The sequence below is a fragment of the Grammomys surdaster genome, unplaced genomic scaffold, assembly GCF_004785775.1.
Source record: "Grammomys surdaster isolate TR1022 unplaced genomic scaffold, NIH_TR_1.0 139, whole genome shotgun sequence".
Classification (NCBI taxonomy): domain Eukaryota; kingdom Metazoa; phylum Chordata; class Mammalia; order Rodentia; family Muridae; genus Grammomys; species Grammomys surdaster.
In genome coordinates this window covers 9,457,476-9,463,085 of record NW_021604597.1, presented here as the reverse complement: position 1 = coordinate 9,463,085, position 5,610 = coordinate 9,457,476, and the positions used below count along the sequence as shown (strand labels likewise).

The window sequence follows — 5,610 nt, the reverse complement described above, 5'->3', positions numbered from 1 at the left end:
TAGACCAACCTTACACAACCTGCTCAGACAGTAATGGGGGTAAGGCTGGAATGTGACTGAAATTGGAGTTTGTTAAGAATTGTAATGGAGTGGCCAAATAACTTGTCTGTATAGTCAATGAATTGAGAGGGTTTTCAGGTGAAAGAGCAGGGGAAGAAGGTGGCCAATGAGCTCAGAAGAAGCCTTTTGCAACATTCCAGAGAGGGTTAAGTGGGAGGTTGGTTCAAGAGTTTGATGTATCATCCTTGCGCAGGGGCCATGCTAATCTTCTCTGTATCGTTCCAATTTTAGTATATGTGCTGCCGAAGCGAAGCGTGACTCCGCAGGAGACTGACACAGCTGCCAGCTCCCCTGCCTCCCCCTACGGTCGACCCCTAGACTTCCACGCCCTCCAGAAGGGTTCCTGCTATACCTGGCTTTGACCTCGTTTATCTCACTAGAGAGCTTGGCCTCTTGATCACCCCAACAAAAATAGGCTTTTTCCTAAACCAAGGCCGCCCTTGATATGGCCGCTAACATAGGGGAGCCTTCCTTTATGACAATATTACACCCCAAACTGTCAAATGGTTGGTAAATTGAACATTTACAAGGGACTAGGATGGCTGTGAGTTAGCCCAATGACAGGATTATTGTAGGTCCACTTCCCAGGGGCCCAACCAATGCGTGGTGCTGGGAGTGGGTGCAGCCTACATAGCCTAAGACAGGACTCTCACCCTCCTTTCACCCAGCTCGGGGTCCCTTGACGTTGCCCATCATCGACAGCCTAAAGCCTTCGACCATCAATGTGACTAGTCTCACATCAATGTTTTGGGGTTGTGAACTTGTCTAAGACCCCCCATAATTAGACATCCAAATTCAAAATTCACATAGTTGGGATTGATCATAAGACGCCTTCTCTAGCTAAACAGAGAAGGGGGAGATGCCAGAAGCCAGGACCCTCGCCCTTACCCTCACCCCCTACCTTTCCCCACCTGCACAATGTCCTCTGAAGCTTGGCAACTGCAAGATCCTGCTTGGCAACTGCAGATAGACTCAAAGCAGTGTACCATATCTTCTGAAGAATAGCAGGGAGACCATAACTCAAGCAGTGTACCATATCTTCTGAAGAATAGCAGGTAGATCATAATTCAAGGCAGTGTACCGTATAGATCATGACATGTTTCAAGGCACAGGCCAAGAAGATTCTGTACTTTTCCACCACCTGGCCCCTCTTACCCCTCCCCTTGTAAAACATGCTATAAAAAAAGCATTTCATGTTCAAAAAAATAAAATAAAATAATTTAAAAAAAGAGTTTGATGTAAAAATGAGGAATGATGAGTGACACTTTTTTAAATGTGGAGAGTAAGGCTAATCTATACCAGAGTCAAGGGTGGCAGAAGAAAGCATGACTCTCAGCTTCTGGTAAAATGCTGCATAGAAAGAAGTCAATGCTTTGCTAGTATAAAAAAGGATAATAGTCAAAAGAAGGACAGTCAAGACTTTAAAATTCTTTGATACAGCCAGGCAGACATGAAGTAGTCACTGATCTCTGTGAGCTCATAGATACAGATTTGGAAAACATAAAGAGAAAGTGTAATTATCCCAATCTTTGTTAAATGGAAACACTGAAGTGGAATTTCTGAAGTTTCTTAAATCAAAGACATTCCCATGAGTTTGCATTAAGAGTAAGAGTAACCAACAGTTTTTCACACGTTTTTATTTCTTCTATGGGAAAATGAAAGCCATAGAATGGGTAAAAGTAATGAAAATAGATTGTGCTCAGCTGGTCTCCAGTTTGGATGATAGGTGAGTCCCAAAAGGGTCTTTTAGAAGCCAGTTTCCGATTGTGTTTATAATATGTCATATGTGCCAAGAAGAGAAAAAAAAAGGAAGGAACAATAGTGGTGAAGAAATTTTTGAAAAATATTTAACCAGCACCTTTCCCAAAGTAAAGCTTCTAGAAAAGACAACAATAATAATGTTTTCCTCTTTCCCTCTCTTTAGAGTATACTGGAAACAACAAAATAATAAATCATGAAATAGGACACATTTTCAATGATTGAAAAGTCTAGTCATGTTTTTTAAAGTATGTCCCAGGACACACACATGTTGAAGAATGGAAGAAAATACATGTTACATAAAGGCTTGGAGCAGTGTACACTTTACACTACAAATATCTGCCATGATACTATACGGTTATAAAATTATAGGGAAATTTTAATTAGGAAAGTGAATTAACAGGATATGACCAGGTTATGAGGAATAACAGCCTTGGGATGACACTGTCAAACCATGAGGCAGAATTGAAGAAAAAATAATAATGAAAAATTCTGTCCTTTGTGTATGTGCCTCTCACCTAGGAATGTGAATTGAAGAAAAGGAGGGCAGAGTAGAGTAGGAGAGAAAAGATGATATGAAGATATGAAGGTGTGTCCTTCAAAGATCCTAGCCATATGTCTTGAAAAGACTAAAAGCTGAAGGTTGCAAATCCCAGAAACATTGGACTTTGTATGACTAACATCATTTTTCCGCTAGATGCTCTGCTAGCATATTCCTTGGAAAAAAGATTTATTACTCGTCATTCCATATAATGAAGGCCTACTGCTACTTTTCTATAGCATACAAAGTGTTGTAGATCACACATGTGACTGTGTCCACATCTGCATCTATGAACTGTTAAAACTCAGCAATAACTGTAAATATCTAATGTATTAACACTACCATCAGCCTACTCTCTCCCTTCTTCATGCTTGGGAATTCAAGGATAAAAGATCATTTGTTTGATTCTGAGTTCAATATTGGCAGTGGTTATAAGAAAGATGTAAGGGGTTATTGAAAAGGATAAAATAATTCTAGTGTTCAGGCTGGGTAAGTGACATGAGAAAATGGGAAATTGGGTAAAATCTAATGTCACATTAAGGTAGAAAAACAGGGAAAGCAGATTAAGAAATATGATCAGAGGGTAAAAGGTCAGAGCTCAATATTTCAAACATAATTATGATCAACTAAAAAATCAGGACTTATTGACATAAAAGTTTGTTGTTTAAACAGTGAAGGTTGGGACTGTCCTGAAGGTGAGGCAATATGCCAGTTGGACCTGCCCTAGAGTAACTCAGGAAAAACTGAGACACATGACAATGAGGAAGCATAAAAGCAAGACTAGAGCACAACAGAGAGGAGAGAGAAAATGGAAAGTGGGCAGTAAGGACAACCAGTGAAGTGGAAGAAACCTGCTGTCATCTCAAAGGCACTCCTGCTGAGCTGATTCTCTGTAAGATGCATTCTCTCAGGAATTTCAGAACAGGTAGTGCTGTCTATTAGAGAATTCTGCCACTATAGATCTGATCATCTTGTCTATATACCTCATAGGGAACATATGTCATGACTGCAGTATGTTCTCTAAATATTTAACACTTTATCTACCCACCATAGTCGCCATTTTCCTCATCCCTCACCCTACACAGAACTCAGCTCCAAATGGATTTGAACTATAAAAATACCATCCTGAATGAGGTAACCAGTCCCCAAGGAACAAACATTCTTAATGATATTCTATACTCATAGATTAGAGCCTAGCTCAATTGCCATAAGAGAGAGACTTCATCCAGGAACTAATGGGAACAGATGCAGAGACTCACAGCTAAACATTAGATGAAACTTGAGGAACCCCATGGCAGAGGGGGGAAGATTATAGGAGCCAGAGAGGGTAAGGACACTACACTTTCCACAGAATCAGCTAGGCACAGAAACTGAAACAGCAAGTACCGATCTTGCATGGATCTGCAATAGGTCCTCCATGCTGCTGTTGTTTAGCATTGGGGTTTGGGGGACACTCCTAAGAGTAGGAGACGGAGTGTCTCTGACTCTTTGCCTACTCTTGGGACTCACTTCCTCCTACTGGGTTGCCTAGTCCAGTCTTGATATGGCTCTTTTTGCCTAGTCTTATTGTAACTGGTTATGATATTTTGCTCGGTTTTTTGTTTATTTGTTTGTTTTTCTTTTTTTTAAGGAAAATGGAAGAGGAGTGGATCTTGGAAAGAGGGAATGTTGGGAGAGGGTATTGAGAGGTGTGGAGGGAGGAGAAACTGCAGTCAAGATGTAATATATGGAAGAAGAAGAAATTTAAAACAAAATAAAACAAGAAACAGGGAAATTGCTAAAGGTAAAACATTTCAGGATCTTGGTATAGGCAGGCTCAATCAATCAATTAAATTGCTGAATAGAAAACAATAGCACAGGAAAGAGTTCTAGGAATTGGCAGCTCAGAATGTGTGGAATTACAAAGCCTTGGCATAGCAAAGGAAACTACCACCAGAATGAAGACAGCCTGCAGAATGAGCTTGTAGTCTGGAAAGAGATACTTGGAGGTGTACATACTTCCACTTGAGCTGAGGAACCTCAAGAGAGGACCAAGCTCCTGTCCGCTATCTCTTCCAGTCCCTTGACATTTTACTGGGTGATTTCATTTGTCTAAGATAGATTATTATTCCTAGTGGCTATATTTATCCCTGGTTTAAAGTCATATGCAGATTCTAAATCAAAGGAAGTTCAAAAGTCTGAAATATTTGGAGGAACATAGCATGCATGTGAAGCTACAAATAAAGATAAGAGTACGAAGCTTGAATTGGAAATGGGATGAGTTTTCAGAGACAGAAGAAAGGGAACAGACAAAGGTACATGCAGCGCATGCATCTGTTAAGAGAAAAGAAGCTGACAAGTTGAAAGGGAAGTGTAGCCTAAGATGCAGGGTCTAGGTGCAGTATCCATCAAATGAAAATGTCAAAGGATATACCAGACTCTCACCATTATTTGGCATTTTGGCTATGACGTGGAGTTTAAGCCAGACACTGAGGAAGAAGGAAGCGGTGATTACATAAGCAGTACAGCAGGAAATGGTGAGAATGGTGGCTGGGCAGCCTCGTCAAATTACCTCCGAAGCAGAAGAGAACAGTGAATGGAAAAATTAAAGAAAGGAAACGTCTATAGGCATGAAACAAGCAGCTCACATACTGTCAGAAACCAAGAAGACTTTGAGAGCCTGGGAAGATGGCTCAGCAGTTATGACTACTTGCTGCTCTTGCAAAGTACCTAGAGTCCATATACACAGAGTGGTTCAAAACTGCAAGTAACCCCCAGTTTCAAGGAATCTGATCCCCACTTCTGATTTCTGCAAGTATCAGGAACACACATAGTATATGTATAAACTAAAGACATGACTGCTCCACGATATGGTTTAAGGAGAAGTCTTGTACTCTTTTCTAGTTCTCTCTCTCTCTCATTCACTCTCTCTCTCTCTCTCTCGCTCTCCCTCCTCCCTGTCCCCCTGCTCTGCCCCAAGTGCAGTTTCCTTGATGTTCAATAAATTTCATTTGTATGTGCACTCACCTACTATTAGAATGTTTTATTCTTAGGCCTCATGAGACAAACTGGTATTGCCCTCTGGTGACTCTTGCTTGTCTGGTACCTTTGTACTAATGCCAAACACTTCCAAGTCTGTTGCCTAGACTCCATAGGACTCAAAGAGAACATTTAAGTCTCATTTTCTCTCTTCCTAAAAATTCTGAATTCCAAGTGCACAGTAGTGAAAGAGTCATCCAAACAATTGATGTCATGAAACCTTAGAATGGCTA

The 5,610-nt window shown here is 40.7% G+C and overlaps 1 non-coding gene across 1 annotated transcript; it reads right to left on the bottom strand.

The window, feature by feature from the left end:
• Positions 1-207: 207 nt before the first annotated feature.
• On the bottom strand, positions 208-316 carry LOC114618032. Its single transcript, XR_003710900.1, has one exon. It is a non-coding gene; the product is annotated as a U6 spliceosomal RNA (small nuclear RNA).
• Positions 317-5,610: the final 5,294 nt, after the last annotated feature.